At 36.6% G+C, this 15,068-nt stretch overlaps 1 protein-coding gene across 8 annotated transcripts in view; it reads right to left on the reverse strand.

Annotated features, from left to right (window-relative positions):
- The window catches only part of REPS1 (RALBP1 associated Eps domain containing 1), an 82,600-nt gene that overhangs the window by 43,714 nt on the left and 23,818 nt on the right, over positions 1–15,068 (reverse strand). Inside the window, exon 2 of one of the 8 annotated variants that reach the window (XM_072825551.1) lies at positions 14,734–14,824. The exons of the other annotated variants lie outside the window; for them this stretch is intronic. The gene's annotated coding sequence lies outside the window, so the exon portion shown is untranslated. The remainder of the gene's footprint in view (positions 1–14,733; positions 14,825–15,068) is intronic. 8 annotated transcript variants of the gene reach the window in all.

The following is a 15,068-nucleotide window of genomic DNA, read 5'->3' on the forward strand; positions in this document are numbered from 1 at the left end:
TGAAAGCAGCTGACAAAGAAAACAAAACAAAAAAAAAAGAAAGCAGCTGACAGGGAAAGGAGCTGTAACATACAAACTTAAAAATGCTTTTGCTATTGCCAAATGCCTTTCAAAAAGGTTACTGAAATTTATTCTCCCACTATCAATACGAGTGTTTCCTTTTCATCTTTTCTCCAGTAACCTAAAAAGGTCATTCACACACCTACATGTAGCATTTTGACCGCCTGTGTTACAGAGTTTCATATAGCTATTTCTTACTTTAGCTTTATAATATTTAAATATGTGATAGAGGAGCACTCAGGTGGCTCAGTTGGTTAAGGAAGGCCTTCTACTCAGATCTTGATTTCCTGGCCCTGGGGTTGGCCTGCATTGTCAGGCTCTGCTTCTCCCTCTCCCTCTGCCCCTCCCCACCTCACACTAGCAAGTGCACTGTCTCTCAAGTAAATAAATAAATAACATCTTTTTTTTTTAAGTGAATGAATGAATGTCTGACAGATTATTAGCCCAGACTTCAATGTTTCTTTCTTGTTTACAATTTTCTGGACTACTCTCATATTATTATTCCACCAAATAATCTTTACAATTATTTGTCAAAAGAAATTGAGATTTTAAATGGAATGGCAATTTATTTTTAATCTTTTTCCTAACTTTAATGAAACCATTTCTAGTGGTTAAGCATGATCCGGGCTAGTAACACTCTGCAACACCACCGTTATGTTAAGAAACTATTCAGCTAAAGAGTGCCTGGGTAGTAGGTCAGTTAAATATCTAACTCTTGATTTCACTGCAGGTCATGAAGCCTCACATCCGGCTTTGTGCTGGGGGAGGGGGGTTGCTTAAGATTCTCTCTCCCTCTCCCTTACTCATGGGCTCACTAGGAAGGAAGGAGGTAGGGGAGGGAAGGGAAGGGAAAAGGAAGAAAGGAAGAATAGATATTTTTAGAGAAAGAAAAAACAACTAGTTCCACTGGTCTAAGAATTTTCTTTGGAATTTTCTGTTTTCAAAAACAACAAATAGATGTTAATTTTATTGTGTGCACTTTTGGGCAGAAAAGTAAAAGATCACAATTTTTCTCCTTGGTCTATTAATAATTCCATTAACAGAGTTCCTAACATTAAACCATCCTTTGATCTGTAAAATGAATTCCATTTAGTCATGGTGTATATTACTGTTTCAAATAAGATTTACAACATTTTAAACAGAATCATAAAATGATTAGGCCCCCCCAAAACACAAAAAACCCAAAACCCCAAAACCCTTATATCTAAAAGGTTTGGAAGTAGTGCTATGTTGGCTTTGTAAACACAACTAACAAGTTTTACTTTTTTTTCCTCTCTGCTCTGAATACTTTAAATAGATTTGGAACTATCTGTTCCATAAAGATTTGGAAGAATTCACCTATGACACGTGCTGAGTATGATCTCAGATGTGTCTGTTTCTTGAATAAACTAGGTTGTCGATCTCTAAAATGATAATTTCCTAGGAAATCATTTCTCATCTCAAATTTTGAAATTTACTATTAGTTCAGCATTATTCAAAGCAGTCCCACTCTTTCAAGTGCCTCTCTATGGTAACTTCCCCTTGGCCTAAATTACACACATTTGTGAGCACGCTTGTGCAGTTGTCTAATATTGAAAATCACGAAAGCCCTTGTTAGGATCCAGATTCCCAGACCTCTTCATTAGACTATTACTCACCTAGGACACCCAGGGCCAGCTAGTGTTGCTGGTATACTAACAACAGCTACTGAAAACCATTAAAACTTACATTATTGTGGTAAAATAAGTACCTAAGGATATGGAATTCAAAGTTCCTCCAATCCCCATCAGAGGTAACAATTCTTTTCATATGTACTTCCCATTTTTTCCACGTGTATACAAACATATGAGTACACATATTTTTTACACATACAGGGTCATACTGTATGAGACTTTTTCACATCATATTACTTGAAGATCTTTTTATATCAGCATAAGTCTCTTTCATATTTCATATCATACGTATTACATTGATGATATTTCATATCATACGTATTACAAATTAACCAGTCCCCTACTGATGGACCCTTAGATTTTCTTAGCTTTCTATTAAAAATAATGCCATAGACATTCCTGTGTATTATCTTTGTGCACTTGTAGAACTGTACGACAAATTTCTAGAAATGGAATACACTTTAAAATATAATATAGTCAAGCACTCCAAAAATGGAATGACTTACAGACCAGCACAGAATCATGGCTACATGGTCGGAGACAGGATAGAAAAAGGCCAAAAGTTTTCATTAATTTTATTGGCTTCATGAGGATATCAATCCTAAATAAGTCAGTGTTGACTTTTTTCCTGAATGCACTATTCCATAATACTTATCAAAAGGTCATTAACTTCCAGGAAGAAAAGATAAACTAGATTACAGTTCATTTTAATACCTATAGAGATCAACATGGTTAGGGAGTCATTCTGTGTCATTTACATAGTACTTGAGCAAGTTATATCACTTTACTATTGTCTTAGTCTCCTTCTATGAAAACTGGGGAACATAATATACTACCTCTTATGATGGTTATCAGGAGTCAATGAAATTGTATTTAATTGTAAAACGCAAAAGTGTCTCATTCAAGATAGAATTATTATTACTTTTACCTGTGATCATAATGTATTTTATTCAGAGACTCCAGAGACTAAGTCCTCCTTAAAAACTACATTCTCCCAACAGCCAAGAGTTAATTCTTTAAGTGCCAAAGTGGATTTTATTATTATCATTATGAAAAGTCTTCTAAAATATAGGATGCTTTCAAGACTTTTTAAGTGTTTTGAAGTTCTTAAAAAAATACACTGAGTACAGGAAATTACCTCCTCTCCTTTCAAGAATCTTATTAAAATGACAGTAAGGGAATATATATCCACAAAAATAAATAGGAGAGAAGGGGAAACAATGAGCAGGCAGGAAATCTCAACAAATGTTAGCAATCAGAAAGCACATGGATTCATGCCTAATAAAGTAGGTGGAAGAAACAGTGCCAAGAATACCTATGGAGGAGAACTAATTTGTCCTGCAAAATCCAGGGACTCACCCAGAAATGCCAGGTATGACTAAGTGAAATTGGGACAGAGATGAAGATCCGTATCTCTACAGCTGCTCACAGAATATTAGCAACCAGACTTTACCCTCCAAATATAAACAAACAAAAAGCTGGAAGTTATATCTCTAAAGAATGAAATGTAGGGAAGTACTAGATCAGCTGATATGGACAGAGGTTGTTGCCCTAGAGAAAAGCTCCTGTTTCTAGTATTTAGCAATCTACTACGAGTCAGCATCTGACCCAGTCCTCCCAAAATAAGGCTGCCTTTTCAAGAGCTAATGCAAGAACACAGAGCTCAGTTATTCTACTGTTGCCTTAAATATAGACAAGTTACCAAACATCAACAAACAACTGAGGAAAACCTACATAATGGAAGAAAACTGTAAAATTTAAAAAGAGGAAAAAAACTCTGAGGGAAAAATGTAATTCAGGAAAGAGAGAGCACTTAAAAATACTCCAGTGAGGAGCACCAATGTAGTTCAGATGGTTAAGGGTCTGCCTTCAGCTCAGGTCAGGATGCCATGACCCTGGAACGGAGCCCTGTATTGGGCTCCCTACTCGGTGGGGAACCTGCTTCTCCCTCTCCCTCTGTCTGTTGCTCCCCCTGCTTGTGCTCCCTCTCTGTCAAATTAATCAGATAAGGGGATCCCTGGGTGGCGCAGCGGTTTGGCGCCTGCCTTTGGCCCAGGGCACGATCCTGGAGACCCGGGATCAAATCCCATGTTGGGCTCCCTGCATGGAGCCTGCTTCTCCTTCTGCCTGTGTCTCTGCCTCCCTCTCTCTCTCTCTCTCTCTCTCTCTCATGAATAAATAAATAAAATCTTAAAAAAAAATTAATCACATAAAATCTTTAACACACACACACACACACACACACACATCCCAAACTCTAGTGAGCATTCTTTGACAAATTTAAGACAGTAATGCATCCATAAAACAAGAACAGGATACTATGAAAAAGGAACAACCAAAGAACAAGATGTCTGAAAATACACAAAGTTCAAAAGAAATACTAGAAGATAGAGAAAAATTTCTCTAGAAGTAGGAAGGGACAAGGTGGGTTAGGAAATGAGAGAAAAACAGAGAATTAATTTGGAATGACAAAATGTTTCTTAAAATGAGGTATACAAAAAAGGCAGAGAAAATAGAGTAAGAGATTTTCCCCAAATCTAAAGTAAAGATATCTTTCAGATTGAGAGAGCCTATTGAGGGCTCAATACAATGGGTTAAAGAATTCCTGAACACATTACTGTGGAATTTCAGAATAGCAAAGATAAAACAAAGATCCTAAGAGCATCCAGAATATGTGTAAGGGAAGTGGATAAGGGAGAGAGGTACTGATCACTAAGAAGAAATATTAACTGGACTGGAATCAGACTTCTCATCAGTAACACTGAATCAGAAAACAATAAAGCAATACCATCAAGGTTCTAAGAAAAATTATTTTCAACCTAGCATTCTGTATCCAAACTAGCATTAAGATGATGGAAAGAACAGACACTTTTAGTGGATGCAGAAATAAAAAAAGTTTACCTCCTATAAAATCTCCCTTGAGAAAATATTTAAGGATGTTACTCAGCAAAATTTAGAGACAGAACATCCAAGAAAAAGCAGATATGCACCAAGAAAAAGGGAAATAAGGCTGCAGGATGACAACTATGTAACTGGCCCGAAGAGCAGCTAGTCCATATTAGAGCAAAATGACAGAAAGTTCCAGGAAGATTTCAGAAAAAATAAAGGGGAAGGAATGGATACAAAGGCAAAGGTCCTAGGGGGTTTAAAAAAAAAAAAGGGGGATCCCTGGGTGGTGCAGCAGTTTGGCGCCTGCCTTTGGCCCAGGGCGCGATCCTGGAGACCCGGGATCGAATCCCGCTTCGGGCTCCTGGTGCATGGAGCCTGCTTCTCCCTCTGCCTGTGTCTCTGCCTCTCTCCTTCTCTCTCTCTCTCTCTCTGTGTGACTATCATAAATAAATAAAGAAAAAAAATAAAAAAAAAAGGCAACTGAGAAAGTTTGGTGAGGGAAAGCTTCATGAGAATAATCACAGTACTATATCATAGAACTGGATCTGCAGTAAAAATATTTATATCTTCATAACGTAAACACACTTTGGTTTTCAACTTTTAGATTCCATCTGAAGTCGGAACATATTAAGAATTATGGTTTAAGAACAAGGTGCAAATGTTCTCAACATTAAATATGTAAAAGTGTAACTAACAAGTTCAAAGAAGGATAAGAAAGCTGAAGGGAAAAAGTCATGGACTTCTGGTTTTTGGTCTAGTACTTAAGAAGTAGAAGCCAATACTCTTTCTTAAAGCAAAAAGCTGAACAAACTGAAAAACCAAAAACTCTTCTTAGATCTGTAAGAAAAGTTGGGCAGATCACAGAACAAACTGCTGCCCCCCCGGAACTGGAGACCAACAGAAGGCAGATACAGAGAATCACAACTTACTGGAAGCAAAACCCATCCGCATCAACCGCCTTGAAACCCAGATGAAGTACAGGACAGGGGAAGGAGAGGAAATTGTTGCTCTGTTCAGAAAACCCTTACAATCCCTGATTTTTTAAATCATATGCAGATACTATTTTTTTAAAGACTTTATTTATTAATGAGAGAAACAGAGAAAGAGAGAGGCTGAGACACAGGCAGAGGGAGAAGCAGCCCAAGGTGGGACTAGATCCCGGGTCGCCAGGATCACGCCCTGGGCTGAAGGCGGCACGCTAAACCGCTGAGCTACCCAGGCTGCCCTGCAGATATTATTTTGATGAAAACCTAAAGTATGTATTTTTGAAAGATGTAATAATAGCACACTCTTAGTTTCAACAATATAGATTTTTTTCCAAAGGTTTTATTTGTCTACTTAAGAGAGAGAGGAAGAGAGAGAGAGAGAGGGCGCGCGCATGCACAACTGAGGGAGAGGCAGAGGGAGTGAAGGTGAATACTCCCTACTGAGCAGGGAGTCCGATGTGGGGCTCCATCTCAGGACTCTGAGATCATGACCTGAGCTGAAGGCAGATGCTTAACTGAGCCACCCAGGCATCCCAACAATACAGATTTTACAAACAAACTAGTACACTGTACTATATTGCAGTTATACATTCAAAGCCCCTGAGAAAAAATGAAATGTTTTTCTTCGCCTAATAGACTAACACTATTAACAGAAGTTTTTTTTTTTTTTTTTTTTTTAATGATTTGTGACTTTTTCTTTGTTGCCAAGCTCTTTTACTCTAATCAGCAGTCTTCCTACTTGCTGACCCCTTCTGCCTTGCCCACCATGGTTTAGAAATAGAACCTTTTAAAACTGTATAAAAACAAGAATAAATAGTTCTTTAATAGTAACTCAAAGAGCTCACCAAAGAACAAATTATTATTATTTTTTCTTCCAGATATACAAATGGTCGTGGTACATTTGTTGGTAGGGGAGAGGGATTAACATTTATTGAAAATACATAATGCTAAGCACAATCCCAATTACTCAAAGTGTTCCCATCTAATCCTAAAAATAATGTAGAAGAATTGGTATTATCATTTTATGAAGAAAGAATCAGGCTGGCCAAGTAACTAAGGCCAGAGGGCCCAAAAGGGTGAGCTGTAATTCAAAACTATGCCTTTAATTTTCCACCACGACATGTTGTACATTGTCCTTTTCCCAGGATAATGTTGGCTTCCTCAGGGCAAGTACCCTCACTAACCTCTAACGCATGTCTTATAGCCCAGAGTGCCTAGAATCCAGTGACAATGAAAGAGTAGTTTAAATGTGTAAGCAAGGCTCTTTAATCCTAGGTTCAGGACATGAGGTACAGGAATGCTAGCAACACTGTACAGTTGTTTCTTATCTGAAATAAGAAAAGGTTAGATGCCAAATTACACATTTGAGCTTGAATTCATGAGCTGAATTACAATATAAGAATTCAGAAAAATGGAATGAGGACTATACTGAAACTGTATGATATGGAGAAGAATCGTAGCAAGCTGTCTATATTCTCCCCAAGATGAAATTTTATGAAATGTTTAATACAGTTGAATCCTGAGCAACACAGGAATTAGGGGAGACAAACCCCTATTCAGTCAAAAATACATAAACTTGTGACTTCCCAAAAACTTAATTAAAAATCTGTTGACCAGAAACCTTACCAATAACAAAGTCGATTAACATATATTTTGCATGTTAAATGTATTATACTTTGTATTTTTACAATAAAGTAAGCTAGAGAAAGGAAAATGTTAAGAAAATCATGAGGAGGAAAAAATAAATTTACAGTACTGTGCCCATATTTATTGAAAAAAATCTGCATGTAAGTGAACCCACTAAATTCAAATCCATACCGTTCAAGGGTCAATTGCACTACAAAATACAATAGAAAATAAGATCCTCCCTTTAGGGCACTTGGGTAGCTCAGTCAGTTAAGCGTCTGCCTTCCACTCAGGTCATGATCCTGGGAGTCCTGGGATCGAGTCCCGCATTAGGCTCCCTGTTCAGCGGGGAATCTGCTTCTCCCTCTACCTCTACCCCTGCTGGTATTCTCTCTCTCAAATAAATAACATCTTTAAGAAAAAAACAAAAAACAAAAAACCCTCCCTTTATAGTCATTATCAGGTTAAAAATGAGGTGAATCCACCATTGCTTTCATTTTTAAAATGAAAGATTAAATGGGAATGAATCGGTGGCAAAGCTATGTATTTGCTGGCTTAAAAGCCCAGGCACCTTGGTAGCATTGTAGTGTATACATGTAGACCAATCAGTGTCATTTTTCTTAATTTACTAACTTGTTAGACTAGTCCCTACACATCTCTGACTCATTAGCTTTAGTGACATGGGAGTATTTATAATGAAGATTCACATTTACCAGAGAAATTAAAAGAAAGTAGGGAACAATTATACTTAGTACCTATGATTAGGAAGGCTGTTTACTTGTTATCACACTTAATGATCAGAACAATTCTCTAATGTTGGCTACCATTATCCCCAGTTAATAGGAAAGGACACTGAGGCTAATAAGTGGCAGAGCCAGGATTCAAAGCTTTATTAGTCTAAGTCCAAAGCTCTCTGTTCCCAGCTGTCTCCAAAGCACAGCTAAACACAACTCTTAACACTGGCATACTTATGGAGCAGTAGTTTCAAAATGTATTCCAATGAACGCCAGTCAAGCTAAAGACTCTGCAGTTGAGTAAATTAAGAGATATTCTATTTCCTGTGGAGACTACACAATGCAGTTTTAGACCAAAAGAGGCACCAAAAAAAAAAAAAAAAAAAAAAAAAAATCCTGTAGCCTAGAAATAAACCTCTTTCTGATTCAGAGACTATTAAAATGCTTTAGAAGTAGTGGTTCATAGAACAGATGCTTGGTATAAGAAACTTTGGGAATCAGTGCTGTGGACCCTAGAGCTGTGATTTTCACATTTTTTGGTCTCAGGATCCCTTATACATACTTTAAAAAGTTATTGAGAAAAAAAATATATTTTTTTATATAAGTACTGAGGACTCCCCCAAAGCTTTTGTTTTTGTGGTTTATATTTACATATTTACCATATTAGAATTTAATTCTTTAAAATTTAGGAATATGTATCTATAAATTCATTTAAAAATAAAAAAATAAAAATCTTATTATATGTGATGTAAAATTTTATGAAAATAACTATTCTCCAAAATTTTAAAAATTGCGTAAAGGTGTGCCTGGCTGGCTCAGTCTTAGAGCATATGACTCATGATCCTGGGGCAGAGAGCTTACATTAAAAACAAAAACAAAACTAGCGAAAAGAGTACATTGTTTTATATGCATGCAAATTTTCCTTAATGTATAGTTTAAGCTAAGAGTCTCCTACCCGTCTAATATTTGATTCATTGCAATATGTCACTTTGTTTCAAATATAAGAGAACACTCTTACTTCACAGGGATATGTACTGGAAAACAGAAGGTGATTTAATATAGCCTTGTCAGATAATTCTGATTTTATGTTTTGATACTAACCTGAAACTCAACAAATGGTAAATGCTTAAAATACAGTTGCAATATGGAATCCAAAGCCACATATTTTTGCATACCATTAAAATGCACTGGTGTACCAAGCGCACTGCATCCTCCATTGGTCATTTGTAGACTATTAGTTCTGGTTATGTAGATCTTCCAAATGTTGACACATTTCATTTACACAATATTTTTTAAATCAAAAGCTAATATCACCACCGATTTCCTCAGAAAAGTCATTAAATATTGGGAAGCAATAATCAAGCACATAGTTGTAGACAAAGTTTGTTGAAATCTAATTTTTGCCAGAAAGCTTGAATTTCATCATTTGTAATAAAAAGCATCAGTTTTTTACACGACAGGCACACTGTCTTCATTTGTAACCAAGTATCTGCCCAATCTCCAAGGTAGCTAGTTGTTCCTTCAAGAAGTGGTGTTTCATGAAAAAATATGGTTCACAATTCAAATAAAAGTACTTTCCCTTGGGGCAGCCTGGGTGGCTCAGCGGTTTAGTGCCACCTTCAGCCCAGGGCCTGATTCTGGAGATCCAGGATCGAGTCCCATGTCGGGCTCCCTGCATAGAGCCTGTGTCTCTGCCTTTCTCTCTCTCTCTCTCTCATGAATAAATGAATAAATAAATAAATAAAATCTTTCTTAAAAAAATTACTTTCCCTCAAGACAATCATCACATTTTAGTATGCAGAAGTGCTTTATGCACACTTAACATTTCCTCACACAAAATACTAAAAAGACATATGCTCAAGGGTTAAGATTTAATAGAATTAATTTTTTTCTATACACTGAACATTAAGTGAAACCGGCTTCTCTACTGTAGCAGTTAAGAACATAATACTAGTAAAGTTTGGTAAATGTACTGATCTGTACCAAGGACCAGTAGTTTTATCTGCCACTACTTTGAACTACCAATGCTAATGTCAACACAGAAAAAAAGGGCAAAAACCAGCTATTAGTTTGCAAATAATTTTGACCTCACACACTAGGGGGCTACAAACCAAACTTTGGGAAATGCCATTACAGAGCATATACCCTCTTCTGCTACAGAGGAAAAAAAAAGACAACAGTGACAGGAGGACCTCTTGCTTTGATGCCGATGCTCTCTACTCCTTGCCCTAGAACAGCCACTGAAAACATACTGTCTTACAGGTGCAAGCCAGTACCATAAATTAGTGAAGCTGGCCAGATGGGGGGAGGTAGTGAACTAAGGAGAGAAGGTGTGAAGGAAACTGCTAGGACGCTCTAGCTAACCGCTATTACAAAAGAGTATCTGCCAAATGATGCCATCTTCAGATTTTTCTAAAGATGGAAATCCGGAATTTTCTAGGATACGTTCTCATTTTCAGATGCTAACATGGATTCAAAATAATTTTTAAAACATATACTGACTAACTAAAATATGTGGACCATGTATTTACATGTTCTGTCCCCAAGGGTGTTCTATAGTTAATACTAGAAAAATGGCATAAAATAAATAGCAAACCTGCAATAATGTCCCTTCGGGTCCCCTAGCAAGCAGGGCAGAAAAAAAGTGAGACCAAATTTCATGAAAGATACTCATCCATTCAGGCATTATTATATATCAACTTGCCCTGCTTATATAATGGTCTTAGAGTGCTTTAAGCTATCTAAGATTCTGAATGCACAGAAAAAAATTATTCTCAGGCCATTAATGAATCATTATATAATGGTTTTATATAAGATCTTGTTATCTGGCAAAGTGACTCAAGGTACTGAGACTATTGAAGAGTAACCAAGAGAAATTAATTCTAAGGAAATGTGTGATCCCATCCTTCACTGGTCTGTCAGGTACGGTTCTTACATATTCCCACAGTATCAGTAATACATGAATTCTAAAATACCTCTTCCTCCTTTCTTTCAGTAAATCAAGACTGCTCCTGCTTCAGGGACTTTGCACTTGCTGTGCCCTCTGTAGGTTTTCTTTTTCTTTTTCTTTTCTCTGTAGGTTTTCTCCGCAGATTTTTTCTTGGCTGGCTTCTTCTGCCAGCCAGGTCTCAGCTCAAGTGTCTTAATCTTAGAGACCTTTCTAGAGCACCCTACTGTTTACTTACTTATTGTCAACATCTCCAAGAAGGCAACCTCTTATATTCCCAGCACCTAGAACAACTCCTGATGTACAAGTATCAATGTTTGTTGGCTGGGAGAATAAATGAACGAATTATTTTTTTAAATCAACTTTGCTGTAGTCTCTGTCCACTACAATACACAAGGCTACCGGATTAACAATCCTAAAACACAGCTCCAAATAATGTTCATTATATTTAAAAGAACAAACTTCTAAGTCCAGCTTTTAAGACTCTCCATAATATATCCCCAAAATTCTTTTCCAGTCTTCCTTTGACCAATCTAGACTGGACTACCCTCTCTCCATGCTTCGGGTTTCTCTCACCACATCATGTAGGTCTGCCTATTAAAATTATACCCTTTTCTTCACAAACACCTTAAGAGCCTCCTCCTTCCTGTAACATTCTCCATTCTTCCTACTAATCTGTAAGTGAATGACTTTTGTCTTTGTATTTCTACTCCAGCTTCTACCATCTGAATTACTTGAGTTATCTGCATCATTATGTGTGTCAACCACACACTTCTGATACTCCCTCTACTAAGATCCTTGGGGGCAGAGATTATGACTTAGTCATAGTAGCAAGATCTAGCACTGTACTCTGCACTTAGTGTTGAAGGGAACTGCTCCCTCATGGTGCCCACACTCTCTTGATTTACCAAATTCATTCTGTTAGCCTTTATTTGAATTAAATCTTTTGTGTGTGTGTGTGTGTGTGTGTGAGTGAGAGAGAGAGAGAGAGAGAGAGAGAGAATTAAAACTTTCTGATTAGAAAAACTCTTTAAGAGTTAAATATTCTCAAAAAAAAAAAAAAGAGTTAAATATTCTCTAATAGTAAACACTGTTTGCTTTGTGCAAGGTAATTTGGATTACACATGATCCAGGCACATCTGCACATCCCCTTCACCACTACAGTATATTGTGGTAAGCAGAAAAGGTAAAAAAGTCAATGGCAAAGAAGACAGGGGCATACATCAAAGTACAGTCATTACTGTACTTAACTTCTTTAAGTAGGACTTAACTTCTTTTTAAGCACTGCTGTCCACACAGAATATGTTTATTTACAAATTATGTGGACACACTAATCTCTAGTATTTTCCTTTGTTATAAAGGCAATTTAAATACGTAGCCAGTGCCACTAACAAGTGAGTAACTCATATCTATTACTACACTCATGAAGCATGTTTGCATTCCTAAATGATTTTAGCTATCCCTTTGTGGCCAGCTCCACTGTTAATTTCCTAGGAAATTTAGGACTAAAGTGAAATGCAATCTTACCAAACTTTTTGAGATACTTAGCAGTCATGTTAGAGCAAATACCTCATCTCCCTTTCAATATATTACCTTCTTCTCCAAAATCCTCAGTACTATTGGTCTGCCTATACAACTCAAATGCTCTTTGATTTCAAATCTAAGTAAGGTTCGAGACCACACTGCTGCTTTGCTTTCTCGTACTATGACTTTACTTTAATCTGTAAGTAAATAGGCATTCTCTTATTCTTTTCTGTCACTTGTATAACTTCCATTTCATATTTCAGCCACAGTCTTTTTTTTTTAATTTTTATTTATTTATGATAGTCACACACACAGAGAGAGAGAGAGAGAGAGAGAGAGAGAGAGAGGCAGAGACACAGGCAGAGGGAGAAGCAGGTTCCATGCACCGGGAGCCCGATGTGGGATCACGCCCTGGGCCAAAGGCAGGCGCCAAACCGCTGCGCCACCCAGGGATCCCCAGCCACAGTCTTAAGGATGAGTCTGCCCAGTCTTTTCCCAACAGTATGTCCTTAGGTAAAATAAAAAATTGTCTACATATTGCTGTGCTGGCAATGGCATATATTTTACATCATCTCAAAAATAGGAAGTGTATCAGCCTTTTCTTGAGCCCTTATAAAAAATTAGGCACTGAAATATCAGATAAGTAATGGATAAATATTAATCTCCTCTCTACATTTGCAAAAGGTGTCCTTTTCAATACAAAAAAAAAAAAACCTACAAATGTCTCCTATAACTTTACTGTAGAAAAAGTTTAAATATATGTTTTTTCACCTACTAATATTATCACAGAAATCTATCCAAAGAACACACTATAACAGACTACTGCTATAGCACCTAGAAGCTTACTAATATTTGGAAGGCAGTTACTGTTCTACTTGCTAAAGCAAGGAATTGTAAAGAATGTGTTAAGTAGTCAACACAAAAAGAGGACTGAAATAGATTTAAAAAAATATATATATATATATTTTTTTTTTTTAAGAGAGGAAGAGACAGGGAGGTAGAGGGGCAGAGGGAGAGGGAGAGAATCTTACGCAGGCTCCATGCACTGGGCTCAATCTCGCAACCCTGAGTCCATGACCCAAGCTGAAATCAAGAGTCGGGGACTTAACTGATTGAGCCACCCAGGCACCCGAGATTTTTAAACTTTATGGAGTTCTTAATTTAAACTTCTGGATAGTATAGGTAATAAAAGAGATTCCTTTTGGCAATATCTGACTCTTAATTCTTTAACTATAAATTTTACTTGCTTTGGGCCATAATAGTCAACTGTTGTAATGTTATACTGTTAACAGTCTACTATGATAAGAGTAGTACATACAGACCAATAAATATTTTACAGGTTATAATCAGTATCACAGTCATTAGTTATCTAAACAAATAAAACACTTTTGACAGCCTCTAAACATTAGGGCTCTGATATGAAAAACAGTATGACTGCCTATAAAGTTCACTGGTAGTTCAAGTCCCAAATTCCCAATTAAAATAATTTTTGTATTTTCTACATCAACAAAAAAACTTAAAAAAATATCACAATACAGACTAAAGAAGAAAAACAACAAAAATGCAAAAGGAGTTTTTAAAATATAAACCATCTAAAACTTAAGCTTAAAATAGTTGCGTGCGCCTTTAGAAAATATTATTGAGGTATGCAGTCTTGTAAAATAAATCCAGCCAGTAAACTATACTTAGAGTAACCATAAAATGTACACCCAACCTAGGACATTTGCAAGAGTAAAAGGGGTACTATTTATACCTAGACAACAGGCATGAGATTGTCTCAAGCAAACCCAGACTTGTAACTACCCTTCTAAAACACCTTTAAAAATAAATGATCTCATTTAACTGGTAAGATGCATAAAATGACAGAAAAAGCCAACACTTCCTAACTATATGCCTTGATACTATAGTATTAAGTATATAATATACTTAATATATAATACATATTATAAAATATACATACTCATATATAACTATTAATACTAAATATTAATTTTTAATTAAGGAGTAATATTTTTCAGGAATTGGTACTAGTAATCAAAACCCTGTTTTCTTACACAGAGGCCTAAAGGATGATTCTAGAGCTACAGCAACTCCTGATTTATCAAATTTAACAAATAATAATAAAAGTTAGACATTTAAACACTCTGGGCCAGGTATCATTCTAAGAACTTTACAAATTAGCTCATTCAGTCTCCATAAAGGGAATGTTTATTCCTTTAAGACAGGGCCTTTTATCCCTTTTTTACATGAGAAAACTAAAGCACTGAAAGATTAAACTAAGTGGAGAAGCTGAGGACTCCACAGGATGCTCTTACCTACAGCACTCGGTTACTACTGCTCTCTTCCTGGGAAGACTGGGGGCCCATTATTCTTCAGAATAGAGTGGAGCTCTGAAGTGTCTGCAGTCTGTGAACACAGTTAAGCATCTGTGATATAACTCTGGTGTATGTTCTTCTTTACCACTGGTCAGGCATCAGCAAACATGGGTCTGGGAACTTGCTGTTACTTTGATAAACAGAAACCATTCACTGCACTCAGGATAATGCTCTACCCCGTGTGGGCTATTGCAGGTTGTTACCGGATAAGGATGATGACAATAATGATGATTATGATAAGCTAACATTAATAGTGTATATATGTATATATCAGG

This window comes from Canis lupus, chromosome 1 (assembly GCF_048164855.1).
Source record: "Canis lupus baileyi chromosome 1, mCanLup2.hap1, whole genome shotgun sequence".
Taxonomy (NCBI): domain Eukaryota; kingdom Metazoa; phylum Chordata; class Mammalia; order Carnivora; family Canidae; genus Canis; species Canis lupus.